Source organism: Anolis carolinensis, chromosome 4, assembly GCF_035594765.1.
Source record: "Anolis carolinensis isolate JA03-04 chromosome 4, rAnoCar3.1.pri, whole genome shotgun sequence".
Taxonomy (NCBI): Eukaryota; Metazoa; Chordata; class Lepidosauria; order Squamata; family Dactyloidae; genus Anolis; species Anolis carolinensis.
Window position 1 is genome coordinate 83,911,658 of NC_085844.1, and position 24,714 is coordinate 83,936,371.

The 24,714-nt window shown below is 38.8% G+C and overlaps 1 long non-coding RNA gene across 1 annotated transcript in view; it reads right to left on the bottom strand.

The window, feature by feature from the left end:
• Positions 1–23,626: 23,626 nt before the first annotated feature.
• The window catches only part of LOC103279461 (uncharacterized), a 57,223-nt gene continuing 56,135 nt past the window's right edge, over positions 23,627–24,714 (bottom strand). Inside the window, exon 3 of the long non-coding RNA XR_506807.3 lies at positions 23,627–23,742. This is a non-coding gene — a long non-coding RNA (uncharacterized LOC103279461). The remainder of the gene's footprint in view (positions 23,743–24,714) is intronic.

The following is a 24,714-nucleotide window of genomic DNA, read 5'->3' on the forward strand; positions in this document are numbered from 1 at the left end:
ATTGCTACAAGATAAAGATAGAAAGAATATTAGAAAATATTTTAAAATGGGCCAAAACATTTATCTCAAGTGTTAGAAAAGCCTGACAAAAAGAATCCTGGACTAAAAAGTGTTTCCAAAGGTTGGGACTTGTTCTAAGAATGAATAAAAATAAAAATTTAAAATTGTATGTATTTTTGTGCACACACACTTCGTAGCAAGAGGTGGGCAAACTGTAGCCCATTGACACAGAACTGCCAGCCATTTTATTAATCTCAGTGAATGATCAGGAATGCTGTAAACTGTAGTCCAGTAATATCCACCTCCCCCCATTGTATAGGATTACAGTCTAATATATAAGAACGTACTAAGCTATGACTAATCCCATTTTTATATTCAATATTGGTGAGAAATCAGTATTCAGGATTGTATTGCATTCCCAAAGTCAGAATAATCCTTTGCGAAAAAAATATATGGATAAAATGTTCTGTTCTAAATTATGATTAACATCACCCCTTAAAATGAAATTGAAAATGATGACATTCTATTGAAAAGTAAGCTTTGCAAAATTTAAGTGAAATCTATTCCCAGGTAAATGTGTACAGAACAGCAACCTAACTTCCCCCAATATTCCTAAATGAGACTGTTCATCTTACCCATTTTATAGAAATGTGCAAACTATTTAGTAATTCAGAACCCACATAACATTATGTTTCACTGCCATATGTGTAAACATTACTAGAAAACAGGCATGCACATGTTAGCATTAATTTCCACACAAGATGGTAAAATGGGTAGAACAAAAATCCTAATTACGACGCACACACAGAATTGGGATGACAAAAAGGCAACAACTTGTTTATTGCTTAAAGAAGAAAAATCAGGGTTGGCTGCCATGCATGGGTCCAGGATCGGTCAACCCACTGCTGATCAATACTGCTTGACCATGCCAAAGGTTGCTGTTGCTACCAATCGGCACAATACCTTTATGGTTGCAACCCTGGTAAACCACCGGATTCTTCCCCCCTCCAATAGCAGGGGAATAAGCAGGCCAGATCCAAGGCCCATGCCGTACAACACGAAAAGGGGGGTGGGAACACTCCTGACATGGAGTCTGGCCTTGAGGAATAGGCTATTTGGATCATTCTGACATGTCAGAATGCAGGGAGAAGAAAGGGAAAGTTGATAAGCGCCATCTGGCCTGGCTGATGTTTTGAGAACCAGGCTGGGAGAATCGACCCTGCTCCTCTGCAACCAACCAACTCCCGTTGATCCTGACAGCCCCTGAAGTGTCTCTATACAGTCCCAAGAGTCCCCGCAGAATTCAGCATCACTGTTGTTCACATGGTCCCCACACTACATCCCGCAGTACCCTAGTCCAAACTATACTCCGATGCTCCAGTCCAACATTCCAACAGTCCGATGTCTGCTATCCAGTCATCCAGTGGTCTGCAATTACCTCGCCGTCTTGCCTGGAGCCCTATGGGAGTAAGAAAGAGAGCACACAGCAGTCTCCATTCCTTTGAGGAGGAGACCCAGTTGAATGTACAAGGCATAGTCAGAAGACTTCCAGTGCCCCATGGTCTTAATTACATCTACCGGGACTCCACTTGTGACAGCTGTGGTAGCTACACCAATCCTAAAGAAATGCCCCCCAAATTCAGCATATGGGAGTCATAGGTCCATCAGGGATCTTCAGAAAATGGCCATAAACTGGTACCGGGTGAGAAGAAGACCTGGTTTTGGGACTCTTGAGTGTAAGTACCGGGCCAGGGCCAGAACCAGGCACAGCTTCCCTGACTCCAACCCTCAGATGGTTAGTGAAACCCCCATTACTTCCTGGTCTGTTTTTGACTTACAGACCCATAGGGTCAGGGAGTTGCGCTGAACAGCTACATCCCTAAGCTGCAGTGCCTGCTCTGATGTGTCTGACTTGGAGCTGGTCTGGTCACTACCTCCCTCAGATGAAGGTCCCTGAAGAAGGCAGTAGAGAATGCTGCAGAGAACAACTTAAACTCGTAGCAAGATGTGCAGATCCTCTGGAGTGCTGTGACAAGTCACCTGAGGATATTGTATGAGAGGGGCTGCCTGGTGTCCAACCACCTTGGTGACTGCCTACGCCAACCCTTTAGGAGCTTCCTAATCCTAAAAGCTTGGCAAGGATCACCAAAGCCAGCTGTCTTGCTGAAGAGGGTGATCTCAACAAGCTGCAGCCACATATATGCATGGACACCAAGTTGGCTGGTAGGAGTACTGGCAACAGGACTCCAGTGTTTTGGATGGAATCTCACAGAACATCATCCTGCTGGTGCATAGGATGCATAAGCCGGAGTCCTGGGTCTACAACGAGAGGGGAGCCACAATGGCACACATGCCAAGAGCATTGTCTCGAGGGTCAGAACAGTGGTAGGGGAGGTGTCAGAGGACTACAGAGAGCCCCAGGTGCACCTCTAGTGACTCAGGGTCCAGTGAAATAATACTCCCCAAAAGTCCATGTCTATCTGAAATGGTCATGGAGGTGGGTCATAAACTGTTTTTGGTGAGAGATGACCCCAAGCATTGCTCAAACTTTCCCTCCATTGTATAGAAAAAGAAGAAAGGAGACAAAATATCTTAGAAATTACCTCTTTATACCCTTGCATTGCCTGCTGTATCAAGATTTGTTTTATAGAGGTCTGCATGGAGAATTGCACACTGAATGTCATATGTATATGTGAATGAAACATGCCATATTGCCTTGATATTGAAATATTTTTTTCAAATATTTGTTGTATATTATTATATCTCTTCCTTACTGAGAAATAATGTAGCATAATGAAGGTAAGAGTACAGGCTGCAATCAGGGACTCGTGGGTTCTAATTTTGCTCTGCAATGATAAACTCAATAGGCATTATTAGACAAACTAATAATAGACAAACATTACCTCTTAGCTTTAGTATTCTTTACAAAATATTGGTACAATGATGATACAAGGATAAAATATTGTATGGGAAGCATTGTGAACTAATGCTGTTAGTAATTCATCCTATTATTATCCAAACTCTAAAGTCATGCCCTTGAAAAATATAATTATTTTTTTCATTGTTGCCCTTTCTCTCTGTTCTCTCTCAATCTCTTCCCTTTCCCATCATTTGATCCACATAGAAAATTTCATCAATGTAGAAAATAAAATTGAACTTCCTACAACCCCCTGAGTCAAAAATGTATGTCAAATTTCGAACACTGCTCAAGGAAGGTGCAGTACATTTATGACCTTGTGTGATTAGTGCTCTCTGAATCTAATCTTAAGGTTATTTAATAGACTATAATTATCTACAGTGTATAGTTACTGCCCTTTCCTGAGATTGGTTTAAAATTGCCTCCGGAGGCAAGCACTCTTTAATTATCTGATAAGAGCTAAACTTGATACTCTGACTGGGCAAAGGGAAAAAAACTTTGGGAAACATAAAAATAAATACAGGGCAGGACAAAACCCTTGCTCAGATACTTTCACATGGGTCAGCTCTGCAGTTATAGATAAAGAAGAAAGGTGCGAGGAAGGGGATAAGAATGCATGTTTGCTGTACTGGGAGAAGGGCATAGACATTTGGAAGTATTTTCAATCTTTCAGACTATTTCAGCAAGGCATCTTCATGGTACACGGCTTGGTAGAGGGTACAGACCTTTCTTTAACTGCATTTACAATGAGGCTATTGAACACTGGCATGAGGAATACTAATTCTGCCCTTACAAATTTGGAGTCAAAATTACCCTGTCTACCCCTTTTCCATTTGCCAGTTGGGATTCGATGACTGACTAGCACAATTTTCTAGATGCAAAATATGCTCCTCAACTCTTTATGTGTATACAATTATGTATTTTGGAGCTCATGTTAAGATTAAAAGAAAATACAACATTTTAACCTAGAAAATGTGTGGAATTATTTTTTTAAAAAAATCATTATATATATATATTGCAAGTACTGACAAAGTAAAGATGCATGGTCCTAACCAAAATAAAAAATGCACAATTTTCATGATGGATTTTCAGGTTGAAACATTTGCAAAATAATAAGGTGCATCTTTACACAATTAATTCTTGCTTGGAAGAACACATAATTTTAAAAAAGTTTGTTCTACTGCATGAGATTGCAAGTTATTTATGCATTTTTGTGCATTTTTCAGGACTTAAAATCATGTGGTCAAATAGATAGGAATGTGTTGCAAAAGCATAATTTCTGTGCAAAATGTGAAACTTCTTTTAGCAGAAGCAGCAATGTTTGGACATAGGCTTTCCCTCTTACAAAATGTTTTTTCGCAAGTAAACAGTGTAACAAGTAAAAAGTGTCTTGTGTTGTAAAGAATTTTCTAGAAGAGTGTCTATGTTCAAAGTGCCTTTTGTTACTAGGGTTGAGTATTTCCTATATTTAATTACTGAAAATCAATTATGATTCAGAGCTAGCTGAATGCTTCAGCTGTTGTATCTTTGATATTTTTGACTGACTGTCCATCTGCCATGTTGCACTGTTCCATTTCATATCCCTGACCGACCAGAAAATGGGAGCTGCTGATAGTAAATCTAGTAAACCCTTATTGGTTTTCCTCCTCATTGTTTATGTAGATGTCTATCTCAGGGACATTTTCTCAGATATTCCCGAGTAGAGCCTTTTTATTCTAATTGTTGTTGTTTTATTTTGTTTTGTGGTATTGTTTATGCATTTTAGTGTGTTATATTTTAACTATGTTGATCAGGCTCGTTCCCATATAAGCCACCCCAAGTCCCTCTGGGGAGATTGAGGCGGGGTATAAACAATAAAGTTATTATATTAATAGAGTTCAGAACTAGCATCAGATGAAGTAAATGATCAATCTTTTACAAACTCTTACCTTGTTTCATATGTCCTGCTATCAGAATCCAAATGGGGTCAGTTGAGTTTGCATTTCATGGCAGGACACATTGTGGAACAACATTAGTGTAGGACAGTCTTCAGGATGATTTAATTGCCTCATAGCTATTTAATTGCTTTAAATATGTGGTCTGCTCCAAAATAAATGTAGTTTTAATGAGACAATTTTGTCTCTGAAGTGTGACAGTGATCTTCCAAACAGAAAGATTCCTCAAATTAAATATTATTTTCTCTAATTCATTGAAGGGTGAGTGAATTCCCTTATCACTAGGAAAGTTGACATAATGGGTTGGTATGTACCTAATTTGTTTAGCATCTTTTCCTGTGCATAATGTTGCATTGCTTAATATTATTGTTTATAAATTTGTTGCCTGGCTGCCAGGCATTTTTTCTGAGAAGAGGAAGAGAATATTTAGAAAAAGAAGTTGTTCTAAAATGAATGGAAAAAATAGTCACATTGTTGATACATTTCTCTAAAGCCACCTCCTTTCTTATCCTGGACTTAGTTCACACTGCACTGGAATACTTTTTCCTCTTGCAAGATAATTAGTGCATTGTAAACACAGGAAGCATTTTTATTGTACATATTTTGTATACATTTTTCTCATTGACTAATACTTTTCTGGGCATATTTTTCTACAGAAACTTTTTGTGTTGTTCACCATTTTCAAATGCATGCCCAGTTTTGGTATATTTTTATTTGTTTAAAATAATTTCACAAATATCTAAATTTCAGAGGCAAATTGTGCTTTATCACAGAACTAGCTTTAGGATGTGCAAAATAGAGGATTTCAAGCTCAGTGGAGTGATGCCCATTAATCTTATAAAAGCATTTCCCCCTGAAATATTTGTTAATCTCTGCTACAGATATATAGGTATTTCTCCCTGCAAGCCTTTGCAATCCCTAAGTACCTTTATATTTGTATCTTTCTATCTATCTGCATTAATTTTATATATGAATTTCCCACTTATATGTTTGCAAGTCTTTGCAAATCCCATATACATATAGACATCTAGAGATTTCCATGTACCTGTATATCTGTGTATACATTATTTTACATATGAATTTTCCCCTCACATGTCTGCAAATCCTATACAGATATTATCTATATACAGAGAGATGTCTAGATAGATATATATGAATATTGATATATAGGGCTTGCGAATATTGTAGGGGAAATGCACACACACATAGAGATTTCTAGATAGATATAAACATAATTATATAGGGCTTACAAATATTGCAGGAGGGAAATGCACATATATAGATAGAGGATTTGCTAACGTTTCAGGGGGAAATGCATATGTGAAATTATTATATATAATTATAGATCTTATCTAGCTTTGCATTGTTTATGTAGTCATTGAATGTTTGCCTGTTACAATGTTGGAAGCTGGCCTGAGTCCCCAGGGGGAGATAGGGCAGGGTACAAATGAAGTTTTATTATTATTATTATTATTATTATTATTATTATTATTATTATTATTAATTAAGTTATTGTTAATACCATATTGTTTTTGTTGACCCTACTTTCCCACTTACACGACTAGTTTACTGTTTTTCTTTGAAACACGGTAAACATTCAAAAACCTTTAACTTACTGATGCCTCAATATAATTTCATTGGGATCTATTTTCATTTTGAAATTTAACACTAGCTGCTGCATTTCCCACCCTCAGCTTATACTGGAGTCAATAAGTTTCCCCAGTTTTTTGTGGTAAAATTAGGTGCCTCGGCTTATATTAGGGTCGGCTTATACTCGAGTATATTCGGTAGTTCAGCTGAAAAATCCTTTATTTGAGCTCCAGATAAGAGTTGCAACAGAAAATACAGTGATATATAGATACAGTCTGTTACTTTCATGAACATTTATTCAATTTCAGGAGCAATAATTTGTTAAAATCATAGCTGAATGAAATGGTTGTTCAGTTCTCTGTGGTTAAAAACTATTTTGAATAGTTGCTTTAATCTGCTCTTAAATGTTTAATTGATATATTTTTTTATCAGAGTGGGAAAAGTATGGATCATGTGACCCCCCCATAGGCTCTAACTCTTAACTCTTTATCCCTTAACTTCCCTTTGGAGCCATCTAAAAGGGAACAATTTCCTCCCCTGGATGCCTTCAGGAAAGAAAATTCACCTTTAATACAGTTTCTCCTAATACATCTTAAAAATCAAATAATACATATATTTTTTCTGACTGCTTGTTTTAAGTCTTTATAATATTTTTTCGGCATTTTTAGCAGTACATGCCAAAGATCCTATAGACAGCAAATTGGCCCTTGAACTCAGTTTTCATATCATATATTAAATGGTTGTCCAACCATGTGTTATCTTCTCAGGGACCTAGTAGGTTGAGAGGCAACAGATAATCAATTGAAATACAATAATAAAATACAGACCTTGGGGAAAGGCTCAAAGAAATAGAATTCTGCATTAAGAATGGATGTGAGAATTTCACTTTACTTTGCTTGTTTTTTTGTAAGAACTTACTGAGAGTTGCAAATTTCATATGGAAAGAAGGTAAGATTTTAACAAATTGGTATTGAGGAAAATTTGAAAATTGGCAGATTCATTCAATGGCTGGATTTCAATACTTGTATATTTAAGAATGTTAGTACTGGTGGAGGCCCCTCCTACACTGCCATATAAAATCCAGATTATCTGCTTTGAACTGGATTATATGGCAGCGTAGATTCATATGATCAAATTCAAAGCAGATAATGTGGACTATCTGATTTGTAATCTGAATTGTATGGCAGTGTAGAAGGGGTCAGAGGTTTGATGGATTTTTGGGAGGAAAAATTACACCAAACCTCATTCAAACAACACAACTTGTAGTGAGAACAGTGGTGCCTATTGGATTTTGCCAAATAAAATCAGAGCACATTTAATTTTGATTTATTTATAAGGACCAGAATTCACAAATCTCTCCATATTTGAGGTCAGAAAGAATTTCTACTCTAAAAAAAGATTTTAATGCATGAGGAAATTAAATGGATAGATTCCTCCACCTCATTTCTTCAAAGAAACCCTTTCCCCCAAAATGACTACTGGGGTGTTCAAGTCCCTGACTATTTATTAATTATTTATTTCCAACATTTATATCCCGCCCTTCTCACCCGAAGGGACTCAGGGCGGCGTACAAAATTGTTGCCAGGGCGGCAACAATTCGATGCCTACACATAATTAAAACAGCAATGAAAATCCAATTAAGACAATTAAAACAATATAAAAATATAAAACATATGATTAAAATCCATTCATCCAAAATCCTCGTGCTGTAGCCGTAAATCAGTCCGGGTCGTCTTTATCATTTAATCTTTGAAAGACTGGGCACATAGCCATGTTTTCAGGGCTTTTCTAAAACTCAAAAGGGTTGGGGCTTGCCGTATTTCTGTGGGGAGGGTGTGCTACAGCCGGGGAGCCACCACCGAGAAGGCCCTGTCTAGCTCAGATTGACACTGGGGCAGTCTTGGAGCAAATGGGTCAATGCTGATAGACCTGACAATAATAATGGAGCTGCCATGGAAGAAATTTTCAAAGATAGGGAGAAAACATAAAAACAATGCAACTTGGCAAAGAAGGATAGAAGGAGAGAGAAATAACTATAGAGCTGAAGACTAAAGAATCCACAGGGAGGGGCAAGGAGCTCCTTGGATACAAAAATTGGCACAACACAAAGGGGCAGACAACCCTGGAAGTATTAAAAAATATATTTGGGGCAAGCCATAGTGATGTCGGGAGAGGAATGCAGAGCAGCCAGCTTTTTTTTAGGCGATCCCTCATAGTTCGAGGATGATGGTCCTCCATTTCTTGGAAGACGCCTGTGCATGATTTTTTTTTAAATGTGTGGAGGTCGGTGCATGGCCGGTCAACACACAGTCTTCACAGAGTGAGGTCCCAGCAGTGGTGTGATTAACACAACAAGAGTGGTTTCTCAGTCTGTTGCAGCCTTCTTCCGCCTTCACAGCCGTTGTAACATGTACCATGTTATCCTCTGCCTGCTCCGCCGTTGAGGTCTTTGGGTCTTCGGATTGTTCTTGGTCTGGATCCTCCCCGTGGCTACTCCTGGGAGTGCATGACTCCAGTGGTTCTGCCCTCAGGTTCATTGGAACACGCAAGCCCCCTCACCACGTCAAGGTGACAATCCATCGAGGGGGGGAGCCAGCAAGTAGCAGGGGTAACACAAGCGCCAGGGATGGAGGAAGTGATAATGGTAAAGGAGAAGGAAGTGAATGTGAGAGCATCCTTGACCTCAGCACCATCATCAGGTTGATTTCCACTAGTATAACCCCTGCCCCATTATGACAATGGCAACTGTTATGGAGTGCAGGCCCCTGTCGAGCCTGGAGGTGAAGCTGGACAGCCTAGGAGTATTTGGGTTAGTGTTGATAAACATGCTTTGGGAGAAAGTTCCAATATATATGATGAAAAACTAGAAGCAACATGACTCTGTAAAAAAGAGCGGAAGGGGAGAGTAATAGCAGAAATGCAGGCAGAAGTATCCATAGTTGACTGCTACAATGAAAACCTCACCTATAATGCTTTCAACAATTGCAAATCAATAGCTCTTTTGGAAGAGAAAGTCAGTGCACTACAGCTCTGTGTTGTGTCTCTTCAATGAATCAAATAATGGAATGACTTCATGGATAGATCACAGGGTGAACTGATCATACAGAACCAAAAGAAGAAACTGTTAAGGAAAATAATGATTTTTGTAGCAGTGAGGAAACACCCAGGAGGAAAGTCACTGTTTGGAATGGATTCACAACCTCTCCAACTAAGTGTTATAAATAACTTTTCAATAACTTTAAAGCATAGGTTCTTTTTATTGCAATTTCAGCATGAGAAATATATCAGAACTTTTACAGAACAACATTAGACATACAGATTCTATGTAACTACATTGGATTCACAAACAACCTACTTCATTGGCTAATGAACAAACAAAGGGGAGGGTTACATTTTCACTCAGCATTCTCACAAATGGGCAAGCATTCATTATGCATCTAAAGGTTAACATATTCTTTTTCCTTCCTTGGAGAAGTACCTGCTTAGGCCAGGCCCTGCTTCCCTGCAGCCCGCCAACGCAAAACTCCAAAACGCCAAAACTTCAAAACACCAAAATGCATCCTTTTTTTCCTAAGAACAATACCAAGTATCAGACTCCTGTTTCTATGCAGCAGAACTGACTCCCTGCAACACGTATCATGACTCCAAAATGCACTCCTTCCTCTTCCCATGAGAAAAGAAGCCCCAGTGACCAGACTCTGCATTCCATTGCATATCTGCCACTCCCATACACCATCTCCACTGAGCATGGCCGGTGAACAGTGTCGCTGTCTGTCACAATGTCTGGATTGTCATAAGGTCAGTTATGTAGAAATATTTTGTTGATACTGTCCCAAAGTTGTTTCCTGGACCAGATGTTGATTCTTCTTGATTGGAGTTGGCCTTGTGTTGACTTTCTTCTTAACAGTTGTAAACATTTCCTTAACTTGACGTAAACATTTCTCTTACTCTGTTTTCCCAAAAATAAGACATCCCCAGAAAATAAGACCTAATAGAGATTTTGCTGAATTGCTAAATATAAGGCCTCCCCTGAAAGTAAGACCTAGCAAAGTTTTTGTTTGGAAGCATGCCCGCCAACACAGAACATGAGTGCATGCAGGATTGGTAAATGTGTGTACCATAGATTGCTGTACATTAAAATAATGGTAGTAACAAGAAATTCTTGATAGGATTCACAGTTTGTCTGGTTATGCTGGTTTGTATGATATCTACTGTACAGTATATAATAAATGTTCATTTTTTTGTTCAACAATAAAAGTGAATTCTTCTTCATGGAAAAATAAAACATCCCCTGAAAATAAGACCTAGCACATCTTTGGGAGCAAAAATTAATATAAGACACTGTCTTATTTTCGGGGAAACACGGTATCACTGTCACAGTTCTTAGCACAATTTGCAAGCAGGTCAACTACTTCAGTTCTCATTAGCAGGTTCAGCAAATGGGTAGTTAGTCATTGCAGGCCTTAATATTTGAATGGTGTCTCCAGCTTGTCTAATCTCTCTGGAGAGGGCTTTTTTGGTGGTGGCCCTCCGGTTCTGGAACGCCCTTTCCAGAGAGATTAGGCAAGCCCCCACACTGCCCTCTTTCCATAGGGACCTGAAGACTTGGCTGTTTAAACAAGCTTTTGGGAATGCCTAGATCCTAGTTAAACAAATTTTTGAGAATGCCTAGGCTCCAGTTGACCAACACAATTTTATGGACCCTTGTATTTCATCCCATGCCAATGTCCCATGGTCATAGTTTTGCAGTTATACACTTATCCCTTGCCCTAGTGTATCTGCTGTTTGAGATGGTGCAACTGTTGTGGTACAGCAGCTTTATGTGGTAAAATCCTAAGACGATCTTCACCTGTACAACATGCATTTGGTGCAATGCTTCAAATTTAAAACATGCCCCATATCCATATCTGTATCCATTTTGTATCATAGATCTTCAGATTATTATTTTTTAAAAATGCATTTTTTAGCAGAAATTCATTACATAGACTTTAATGACTTCAAGTTCAAGCAATTTCAAGACTGCAATATCTAACATATTTTATTAATCCTTGTGCTCTTTTATATATCAGTTCTTTCTTCTCTTTTTGTTTACATACAAGATTACTTAGTCTAACAAAAACAAAAAAATAAACACCAGTTCTTTCTTGCTCTTTTTGGTTTTGTTGCAGAGAAACAGAATCTTAATAAATATTTTTTTTTCTTGTTTATTGCAAAGGGTGAAGAAAGCATATTTCATGAAATCCTAGAAGGAAGAAGAAAAGAGGCTTTCTGATTCTTTGGCACATTCTGACTGCTGCTGCTTCACATGTGGCACTCTGAATCAATAACTGTGCTTTCTCACTTGGACAAATTGTGTTTGTCTGGTTTTTGCAACTCGCTTTCTGACTGGGACAATGTACCTCCTTTCCTTTTTTAAAAAAAATATTCAATTTAATCATTTAAAACTTAACACAATTGTCTTATCACATCTTCAGTTCCCAGACCTATACCCCATCCAATCTGCTCATTACTTACATAGCATTATAAAAATACAGCTTTGTCAATTCTATTAAGTAAAGGTAGCGTTTTCCCCTGATGTTAAGTCCAGTCATGTCTGACTCTGGGGGTTGGTGCTCATCTCCATTTCTAAGCCGAAGAGCCGGCGTTGTCCGTAGACACCTCAAAGGTCATGTGGCTGGCATGACTGCATGGAGCGCCGTTACCTTCCCATCGGAGTGGTACCTATTGATATACTCACATTGGCATGTTTTCGAACTGCTAGGTTGGCAGGAGGTCAATTCTATTACTTTTACATTATTCTAATTTTATCTGTTATATACAATTATCGTAATGTATTTATTAATTGTTCAACCACAATTTTTCTTGGACATTTGATGGTTCAAATTCAACATTGCTTTAACATATGAAGCTAAAAAGGGGATTTCACATTTTACCAAATAGATCTTTTTTCAATTCTCCTTTTGCTAGTCTTAAGTTATAAGTTAACCTTTCTGATAGAGCTATTGTCCATATCTTGTTTAACCAATTCTTTATTGTAAATTTCTCTAACTTTCTCCAGGTTTTCACTATTTCGAGTATCACGACACATCACAGGAGCAGTATTTTTTTTTTACCAGATCCTTATTTTCACCCTTTCCTTTTTGTTCATTGGCAGAAATGTATGCATTCTAAGGCAACCTCAACATATTGCTTGCTAACTCTGAGCTTTTAAACATAGCTGGACATGTTTTCAACTGTTATCCAATACAGGTCATCACAGCAACTCATCTTTCTCACATTCATTACTGAAAGAAAAGAACATCCAGTGAAATTGTGCTTTCTCATTTAATGGCATTGATCTTTGTCGTATAACTACAACTTGTGCTCAGGCAAAGAGGTCTGCAAAGGGCTGTCCACCAACATTTCAGACAATTGAATGGCAAGGTTTGAAAAGGGACTAGATTACACAGAAATTTACAACAATCCAGCAGCCTATGTTCCAAAATATGAAAGGGTAGGAAGGTAGACTTTACCAACATTATTGGGGTGAGTGGGAGCTCAGGTTGCCACCATAATACTATGAAAGAGAAAGGACGTGTTATCAGACACTCTTGCCCCCACCCCTAATAAAAAGGGATCTATAGTTAGGAATTTATAGTTTCTTAAATGACATCAAGCTAGAATGAGATAAAGTGCTCTTTTGCACAAAGTCTTCCCAGTCCCACAGCAAACCACCAGCAGCTAATATTTACCAAGAAGTCATTTTTTCCCCACTTTTACACTTTTTGACAGTCCTTTAAATTGCACTTATAAAAATGGTTGCATGTCCCATAATCCCTAAGCTTGTACATTTTGGGCACTCATTGCTGTACATGCATCCCTTTTGCAGTTTGAATAAAGCTTCTGTCAGTTTGCCATCTACTGGTGAGTCTGATCTTCCGGGAACATTGGGTTAGTTCAGCTTGCCAGGCATAGACTCGTGGAATCGGTTTCTGCTGTCTATAAAACCGGTAACCATAGTTTGTAGAATTCAAATTCTGACTTCAGATGCTTAATTATAGATCATGTCTACAGTTTGGAAAAAAAACATTTTGAATAACAACTTGCACAGATCTGCAGCCAGTAGATTATGAAAGTTGCAAATCTAAAAAAAAGTTAGTTTTCCAATCTCTGAGCATGCCTAAGGGTATTTAAGGAGCCCAATTACCCTAAGGTTCTACACCTTATCCTCCAATTTTTGGACTATAATACCCATTTTGGACAATTGTTAGGCATGATGGGAATGGTAATCCAAAGCATCTGGGAATGCAGGTCATATGAGGGTTGAATGAAAAGAAATGCCTCCACCTTCATAACTCTTCAACAGATGGCAGTACTGGTATGCAGCAGGTATTGGCTTGTTCAGTAGACTCTCCTCTACAGTTCCATTTGATGGGAAGCCTTAGCATTGAACGGTTGTGTTGTTAAAGTGCGAAGTATGGAACCCTGTGCAGACAGTCGGTCAATGCGACTTAAGCAATGTGCAGTCATTGAATTCTTGACAGCAGAAGGTGTCACCCCAAAGGAGATTCATCAGAGATTGAAAGCTGCAAATGCAAATGGAACTGTAGAGGAGAGTCTACTGAACAACCCAGTACCTGCTGCATCTGTAATAATTATAATTCACTATTATAATTGTATATTTAAATTACATGCAATATTACTAATATTGCCATATAGTTGTATAATATAATATATTGTATGTATATATACTTGTAAACCGTCCTGAGTCCCCTTCGGGGTGAGAAGGGCGGTATATAAATGTCGCAAATCTGTTGAGGAGTTACGAAGGTGGAGGCATTACTTTTCATTCAACCCTCGTATATCAGGCAGCAGAAAAAGCATAGGAATTCTAAATTCTATTCAACCCTAAATTATGTGACTAATAGCCAGAAGACATCTAGGGAAAAATATTTCCTAAACGAATCCTTTTGTAGCTTTAAAATGCACCCCCAAGGTCTTCTTGTGAAATACTGCATTTGAAAACAAAACTAAAACTAAAAAAAAAACCAAAAACCCTACTTCTGCTTTTGGAAAAATAGTACAAAATACTTTGCCTTGCCAGTTTAAATGAATCATAATTTTCATTTATTAAAAAAAGATCAAAAGTTGAATATCTGTAATATATAGGATAGTAAAAAAGGTAAAGGTTTCCCCTGACGTTAAGTCCAGTCATGTCTGACTCTGGGGGTTGGTGCTCATCTCCATTTCTAAGCCGAAGAACCGGCGTTGTCCGTAGACACCTCCAAGGTCATGTGGCCGGCATGACTGCATGGAGCGCCGTTACCTTCCAGCCGGAGCGGTACCTATCAATCTACTCACATTGGCATGTTTTCGAACTGCTAGGATGGCAGAAACTGGAGCTAACAGCTGGCGCTCACTCTGCTCCCGGGATTTGAACCTGTGACCTTTGGTTCTGCAAATTCAGCAGCTCAGTGCTTTAACACACTTCGCCACTGGGGCTCCTAATATATAGGATAACTTTGCATTAATAATTTAACAATAACTAGTAAACCCAAAACCTATTACAATGAGCATATAACCATAACTATAAATAATCAAGAATATCTTCAACATGATTGGTGTTGTTCCATGCCAATATAGCATAGTCTTTTCATTGTTGCACATTGACTCTGGAATTCAATGATGGGTTACTTTGAGCAAGTCACAATTTCTCAGCCTCAGAGGAAGACCAGCCTCTCTGAATGAAACTTATCTAGAAAATACCATAAAAATGCTTGCCTTAGGATTGCTGTATGTTAGAACAAGAATGTGCCTTCAGTTTGATTTTGACTTATGGCAACACTAGAATAGGGTTTTATTGGCAATATTGGTTTGGAGGAGGTTTGTCATTATCTTTATCTTAGGCTGGGAGAGTTTGATTTGTCCAAACTCACAAAGTGTATTTCCATGATTGAGCTGGGAGTCCAAACTTAGTCTCTAGTCTATCAGTTTAACATTATACCACACTGGCTTTCACTCAATATATAATTTACTCAAATACATTAAAATACTTATGTGGGTCAATTGACTTCTGAAATTTCTTGTCCCAAAACAGTAGAAAAAGACTAGATTTTTCTATCAATATGTCTTTTTGTTTTCTCCTTCCTAAGTCTAACCCAAAACAAACAGCAATTTTCAGTGATCTGTGCAACTCTATAGATTTTTTGTGCACTGTCAGTGATAGTGGCAGAAACGGAAAGATGTTTCAGCAGGCTAGCACTCATCAAAAACTGCAGGAATTGTACTATAAAGCAAGAACAGTTATGCCACCTGCCTATATTGCCTATCAGGAATAAACTAGCAAGAGAAATTGATTTCATGAAAGGGAATCAATATTTTTAAACCCAGAAAAGCCAGAAAATTAAAGTTTTGATCGAGTGTTTGAAATGTTCGCAGTTACATTGGTCTATTAAAGATATCAATAGGATAAAAAGTATAGAATATTTAACAAGTTTTGAAGGATCCTTTTTCAGACTGATTTCTTTGTACATAAAAGCAAACGGATATCGCAGAAAAGCCAGAGTGTGGGTGAAGACGAGTTTTGAGAAATGTAGAACTTTTATTTCTTAACTCAAAAGCAGAGCTTGGAAAAGTCATTGTTTCACTTCAACCACTTTAGCCAGCAAGGCTAATGGTTGAGAAAAACTAACAGGATATGTGTATCAGAGAAAGTGCTTACAGTGAGCCCCCAGAAGTGATTCTTTACCTCTGCAGTGTTGGCCTATTTCATGCAGACCTGTCTGTTATAGGTATGAGCTGGGAATTGAAAAATATGCCACCAGGCATACGATCCAGCAGTGCAGAAGGATAGGGTATCATTTGTTTAAGAAATGGAATACCTACAAAAAACAAAAACAAAAAAAAAACTAGCATCGTATTACTGATATATGCAAGTGCAAATTACACTACAATTATGGAGATTTTTGTAAAACAATGTGTAATGGTCATACCCAGTTGGCAGCAGTATAAGGTAAAGGTAAAGGTTTTCCCCTGATGTTAAGTCCAGTCGTGTCCAACTCTGGGGGTTGGTGCACATCCCCATTTCTAAGCCGAAGAGCTGGCATTGTCCATAGATACCTCCAAGATCATGTGGGCGGCATGACTGCAGGGAGCGCCGTTACCTTCCAGCCAGAGCGGTACCTATTGATCTACTCACATTTGCATGTTTTCGAACTGCTAGGTTGGCAGGAGCTGGGGCTAACAGCGGGCGCTCATTCCGCTCCCAGGATTTGAACCTGGGACCTTGTGGTCCGCAAGTTCAGCAGCTCAGCGCTTTAACACACTTTGGCACCAGGGGCCCCAGCAGTATAAGAAGAGTTGTATATTAGGGGCCATTGTGTGTGGGCTGCTCACTCTTCTTTGCTGTTTTCCCAGTTGTACAACAGCCACTGGGGCAGTGGCTCATGAGTTAAGCTTTATTTTCCTGTTCACCTTTTGGATTTCGGAGGATATATCCAAGCACAGTCCGGGTGCTCATGAGTAAGTGGGAAAGCAGGAGCACCATCCACCCTAAAATAAGGATGCTCCTTCTTCCCAGGAGCTTAAAGGTAAAAAGGTAAAGGTTTCCCCTGACATTAAGTCCAGTTGTGTCTGACTCTGGGGGTTGGTGCACATCTCCATTTCTAAGCCAAAGAGACAGCATTGTCCATAGATACCTCCAAGATCATGTGGCCGGCAGGACTGCATGGAGCGCCGTTACCTTCCTGCCGGAGCAGTATCTATTGATCTACTCACATTTGCATGTTTTCGAACTGCTAGGTTGGCAGAAGCTGGGGCTGACAGCGGGCGCTTATTCCGCTCCCCGGATTTGAACCTATGACCATTTGATCCGCAAATTCAGCAGCTCAGTGCTTTAACACACTACCCCATCCCCAGGAGCTTAAAGACAGAGAAAAATCAACCAGGCTCACTACCCCAAGTAATCAGTAGCTAGGAGAATGGACTAAATCAAAAAATATTCCAGCTGCTTTTTTCACCCAGGGTAAAGGAGGAAATTGATATTTTCACCCCCTGTGAAACCTAAAAAACTATAGATACTGTTGTCATTGGATGCTCTACTGGGGTAAACAACTAAAAGAATTCTAGGGTGCATCTGCACAGGCTACACTGCCAACCTCCTTTCTGTTGCATCAGCAGAATGGAATCCAGATTGTCCATCAGGACCGAGCCCAGTTTGGTTCTGCTGAATGGTCACCGTGTATTTTTTCTGTCACCTTAGCAGCCACCTTAGCTGCTAAGATTATCAAAAGTACCTGCACTCCCCACTCCTCTCAGAGAGGGGAGTGGGAAAAGAGGGGGTGACCACTTCATAAGAGGGGATGCTCAGGAGCAATTGTGTCTGTTGCCCTGGCCATTTCCTCATTCCAAAATTCAGCCAGAGGTCCAACAGAATCCAAGTGCCAGCAGGAATCCCATCTAGATCCAGCAGGTTCCTAGGGTAGATTTTGAAATTTTGATTCCCTGCAAGTCTAAACCTGACTAGGTAATGACTGGTACCAAAAAAGAAAATGGGTTCCCTGGAACTACAAAGACAAGTATCCACTATTACAGTAATACAGAAATTGTTTTAGATGTCATTAAACCTATATTTAATATAGCTTGAGCACCCGCTGTTAGCTCCAGCTCCTGCCAACCTAGCAGTTCGAAATATGCAAATGTGAGTAGATCAATAGGTACCGCTCCGGCGGGAAGGTAACGGTGCTCCATGCAGTCATGCCAGCCACATGACCTTGGAGGTGTCTACGGACAACGCCGGCTCTTTGGCTTAGAAATGGAGATGAGCACCAACCCCCAGAGTCAGACATGACTGGACTTAACATCAGGGGAAAACCTTTACCTTTAAACCTATATTTAGTTCAATGCATCAATATGAATACAGATACAAAAGGCATTGCTATACAATCAAACAAAGGACTGTTACATTCACAGTAAAAACAACATTTTTCTCTTGAAGGATGAATTTACTCCTCTTCTCATGAACAATGAATTGTGCTTTAGTTCTTTAATTGTTCCAAATATACAAATTAAGTCCTCTTATATATAGTAATTGTTCTTATTTCTTTATATATGGATAGTAGACTCCAAAACCACAACCAGTATACTAATGCCTTTTGTATCTGTATTCATATTGATGCATTGAACTAAATATAAGTTTAATGACATCTAAAACAATTTCTGTATTACCGTAATATGGATACTTGTCTTTGTAGGTACTGACTGGGCCATAACAATAGAACTCTATGAAGCTCCTCCACACCATGGTTGCACCATGTCTACCTTTAGTATTTCTTGTGATGAGAAAAAATGAAACTTTTTGTGGTTTATGTCATCTGTGCACACACTCACTCATTGCTATGTCTTCTGGATTTGTTGTGATACGTATTTAAACATTTGCATGAAAACTGCATTTGAAAGCTTATTTTAAAATGCTAATTTTGTGAAAATATATAGTTAATATATCTTTATTTGTTCTTTGAACAGGACACAGTGCCAGAACATTTGAATGAACAGTTGAGGAAATCCAAATTTTGCAATGTGCTATACTGTGAAAGGTAAGAATAAGATCAACAAGGTAAGCTCATATTCTTGATCATCCTTAATGGCTATCATGCAAACATTGAAAAGAAGTTACTGGGTATCATAAATGGCACATTGGCATGAGCACTATTGGAATTCAATTTGGTTGTATCCTTAAAGTGGCTCCATGAATAATAGATCTGGCCTATTACCTTCAATGAGAGTATACAGTGATTTTCACATCAGGGAGAATCGCAGCTTGGTTTTACATTGAGCTGTTTTCATGCACCATTGCTCAAAATGTACAGATTTCCAACTACAAGTTGGATACACACTTCTAGCAGCTATAGATTGAGCAAAGCTCTAAAACAAGCAAGCAAACCTTATCAGAGTAAAATCCTGACACATCCCTAATCCTTCATTCTTTCCACTCACACAGAAAATATACTATTCACCTGTTGGATATTAGAGAGGATTGTAGTTGCACCAATTGATCTCTAGAATGTACAAATCCCCAGTATCACTATGTATTCATAATTTATTTATTTATTTCCTATATTTATATGCTGCTCTTCTCAACCTCAAAGGGGACTCAGAGTGGCTTACAGATTATGGTTAAATTTAATGCCGCATTGTACAGACAGAAAATAAATATGACATATCAAATTATAAAACAACATAATTTTATTTTTTGTAAAAGTGATGGACATTATACAAATGGATTGTTTAACAGAAAAACTAAGAGATGGAAAAAGGAAAATAGACTGGTCAGGATTCAAAGACTTTATTTTAAAAAATGGACATATATTTACAATAGATCTGTCCTGTGTATGAGGGAATAAATTGAAGAAGGATAGCTGGGAATTATATACAAAAGACAAAAAAGAAAGGACACTCTCCCTGTCAAGTTATCTGCATAGATCATCCACTAAGGACACCAAGGCTCAGGCTATAGCCAGACTGCTATGGATCCAGATTATCACATTCCTCCAAGAACATCTGGAGTTGCACCACACATTCCAAGACTTTGCCGTAAAAGGGGAAATTGGAAACTGCCCAAAACTTGTTTAATTGAGTGGGGTCCAGTGATGGTTTTTTCAACAGTGGTTTGACCATGGCCTCCTGTAGGCCCACTAGAATCTTGCCTTCTAATAAGGAGGCATCAACCACCACTTTCACCCACTCCGCCAACCCTCTCTAGTCTTCTTTACCAGCCAGGATGGGCAGGAGTCTAGGATGCATGTGGTCACCCTCACCTCACCAAGAATCTTGTCCAAGTCCTTGGGTTGCACTAATTGAAATGAATCCATTAAAACTGGACAAGCAGGTGCTTGTGTTATATCTTCAGGGACTGCCATTAACATGGTATCCAGGTTGGAACAGATCAGAGCGACTTTGCCTGCAAAGAACTAAGCAAATGCTTCACAGCGACTTGCCAAATGGTCAGGGATCACATTTTGTGGGACAGGATTTAATAGCCCTCTGACCATTTGAAACAGCTTGGCTAGAAGGTTCCTTGCAGACACATTGTTGACTGCAATTGGAAATGTTCTTTTGGCCTCCACAGCCGTGTCCTTATATAAGCACATACCAATGTTCAGTCTGACTCGCTGCGAATTGAACACAACACACACTCTAGTCTCCACCTTTTACACTTCATTTCTGCCATAATGCATTCAAAGTCCCTCTGCTTTTTCCACTTTATTTCAGACTGATCATAAATGCATGAAATTAAGCTGCTATCATGTAGAGCATCTGCAAATATCAGCTTACATGACAGACTAGGTCTCCTCTATTTCTCCTGTCCTCTTTGATTAATCTGGCTGGACATTGAATGGCTCCAATTATCTTGTGCAGTATCAGCATGATAATAGAGGATAATACATTTCCATAAAATGTTAGTATTTAGATGGGTTCAATTGTGGTAAGAGATATTACATATTGGTGAAAACTTCATTTGTTATTAGAATTTACAAAAAAAAAATTGAAACATCTAACTGTGAGAGAAAGCTAAACTGACAAATTTCCTTCTTTTAACCAGAAGTGTGTGTGTGTAAGATAAAGTTCAGATATTTATCCATGGACACCCTTTCTCTGATTTTGCTCACCTTTACAGTATAATTAGTGGATGACATAATCCATGTGTAGCTGGTAGTCCACCATGGCAAGATCCTTATCTGGAAAATGATGCAGGGAAGACAAAAGCATGAGTCTTCTGCCCTAGCCCTAACATGGGTGGTAGAGCTTCCAGGGGAGAGGAGGAAACACGAGTGCAATGAAGTATGAATTTTTGGTTTACAGATGTTATGTTTAATTGTGTGCTTGTATTTTAAAAGGGTAAGTATTACAGTCATTGCATCTCAGCACTCAGAGGCTGGTTGCCATGGAGAAGTAGGCGGAGCAAACTGCCGTTTTGTTGAAAAAGTGCAGAGTTTAAAAAAGGGATTCAGTCTGTGCTCTGATGAGGAACAGGGAAGATTAATCCTAGGTTGAGGGGATCAAGGAGACTCAATTGTTCATTTTTGAGTCGGTTTAAAATAAGTTTGGTGACTTATTTAATGTAGTCTGTGTCCTCGTAAGGAACAGAGAATCTGTAATCATATATCACAGGGTGACTGCGGTTTAAAAGTAGCAGAGGAAGAAGTTCTAACTACTTTAAGTAAAAGAAGTGACACTTTAGGGAGTTTGACTCACCTCATTCTAGTATTGTAACTGTTAATAAAAGTGCCTCTAAGTGAGAACAACATTGTAACCACTAAGTTCTGTGCCTGAATAAACTTGTTATTGTTCCTCCAACATCTAAGCCTCTGTTGCATATATCATAAACCAAGTTGCGTTACCATCTAAAGTGAATAAGAAGAAAGAAAAAAAAAGTAAAAGTTCTCCTCTCTGAGTCTTTGGTGGTTGCATCTTTGCAAGGAGGTAGAAGAATGAGTATAAATTGTGAAAAATAGAAGGAAGAAGATGTCAGCAAGGTGAGATGATAGCTCAGAAGGGTGTGAAAGAACTAGAGAATTTCCCAACACAGACATAACCACAAGGGATGCCACAGAGTTGGATGCTATCACCCTTCACTTTACCTCAACTTTTGAGATAGTGACAAAAAAGGAAAGGAAGTAGACATAGGATTGCAAGGGTGGCTGAGTGGGACAGGATAGGCATGTGGCTGGAACTTCCTGGAAACTCAAGTAGGTCCTCTTCACACCACAGTGCTAGGGATAGGTCACAGGGGAGAGTGATCCTGAGGTCTAACCTGAATGGAAAACCTCAGAGGAGAGGTGCTGTCTAGGGACCTCATCACAATGTGCTCACATTATTTTATTCTAAAAGGGGTCTGTGGGTGAAGTAGGGCAGAGCTGGAGCATACCACTGCTGTGGCAATACAGGAGGCTTCCCGTGTTGCCATTGGAATCCATGGGGGGAAGCCATGTGATTGATGCTTCCCCCCATGGAATTGCCCTCAATTGGAGCTGGGTGATGCGGGGCTTGGGGCGCTGAGTTTCCCATGCCCCCTGATGATGTGCAATGTTTCCAGCAGTTGTGTGACAAGGTAGATAATCATGTGAAAAATTCAAAAACTCTTATCAGTGAAGAGTCAAGAACATCTTAGAGCAAGCAGTAGTTTTTTCCATGTCAGGAGTGACTTGAGAAACAGCCAGTTGCTTCTGGTATAAGAGAATTGGCCGTCTGCAAGGACGTTGCCCAGGGGACACCTGGATGTTTGATGCATTACCATCCTTTGGGAGGCTTCTCTCATGCAAGCAGTAGCAACAGGATAGTAATATTAGTTAAGTGACCAAAAGTATTCCTCCTCCTTATGAACCCAAACTGATCCTTCTGTAGTCTTAGGGGTGCTTCTCTTCCTTTTCTCTCCTTAGTCCTTTCCTAGAATGGAGCTAGTTCAGATCAGCACTCTGAGTAACTTTCCTATTTAGATTGGAGTTTCTATAATAGAGCCTTTAGGTTATTTCCTCAAAGCCATTTATGTCTGCATGCATTCTCTATCAGGAAGATCTACTGCACCTTTCTTCTGACAATGAGTTAAAAGTTATATGAACAAATCAAGCCATGGACCAAGTTTTTACAATGTTCTACAAGTGAGGGAGTGAGCAGGATGTGCCAAATCAAAGCTACATGATAAATGAGATTGTGGCTGCTTATACTATCCCCATTATTTAAAAATGTAGGTGCGATAAAAAGTTTCACACTTTCATTATTTTCAACACTACAAATGCCTCTGTAATCCATTAACAATGCCTTTAGGAGGCTGTAAACATAAATACAAAGGCTCCCAGTATGCACACCTTTAATTTACAGCAATCTTTGTAGCTGAGGTGACACTGTATGAAAATGATAGGTGTACTGATGCAATATTTCTCCTTTGCTTTGATTACCTGGTAAGAACAGAGTTTGACGTTGTTCTTGTCAGAGGAATGATGGCTGTTATTGTATTCTAAATCAAAGCCCTAACTAATAATGACTAACCTTGCAGCCCATACACTAGGCTCTTCCCACCTTATTGCCAAGCAAGTCTGTAAATGCATTCCATTTACAAATAACTAATATTGCTACATATTTCAGACAATGTGTTCAACAACTTGATGTGGCCAGTAATGAAAAAAAGAAAGAAAGAAAGGATGTATTGCCATTTAATTTTAAAAATGAGCTTTTATCTTGTCAGCAGTTTCCTTCCTGAAGAAACATAAAGTCTGTTGAACACTGGAGAATTTACAGTAGTCACAAACTGGACACTTCATGGCAATGCTGAAAAACAACAACAGAAGCAACAGTTAATCAATTCCTAAGCATATAACCATGGCAAGTATTCGGGTTCACAATCCAAACCCCTTCAGTACTATTCATTTACTCTAAGGACATCATTTGGTAATGGATCTTAGGTTCTGCCAAAATGTAAGAAGAGGCCTTCTTTCGTTCAAAACCATATAAAAACATGGTTATGTGCCCAAGCTTTTGATGAGTAAATGACAAAGTTGACATGGCCTGATTTAAGGATGAAGCATGAGGATCTCGGACGAATGGAATTAATTATATATACGTTTTTAAGGTTTTTATAATGTGTTTTAACAATGTTATTAATGGATCTGTTTATATTGTTTTGTTTTTATGATTGCATTTTGGGCATTAAATTTTGCCAATTTTTGTAAGCCGCCCTGAGTCCCCTCGGGTGAGAAGGACGGGGTATAAATGTTGTAAATAATAAATAAATAAATAAATATGCCTAATCAGTTATAGTTTTAGAAGATCTTTAGCCTTCTTTGTCAAAATATCCTGGTGCCTTACCAAATTATGACTCCCATGATTCCATTGCATTGATCCATGGCAGTTAAAGTGATGTCAAACTGCATTAATTCTACAGTGTAGATCCAGTCATAGTGGCCCAGCAATTATCTGGAAAGCCCACTATCAGGCTATAATGGCAGTAGTTAGTTATCCTCTATTTTTGTTCACCAACTGGTAGTATTCAGAGGCATGCTTTCTCTAATTTTGGATGCCATATACTAGCAATAAGAATAGTAGCCAATTTACTTTTAAAGCAATTTCATCTGATGATCACCACTACATCTTGTGGTGCTGGATGATGATTTGGGAACTTGGCCAATAGATCTTGAGTCTCCACCACTCCATCTCACTCTAAATAGATAGAAGATACTGTTTCCCCCAAAATAAGACCTACCCTGAAAATAAGACCTATCATGATTTTTCAGAATTTCTGAA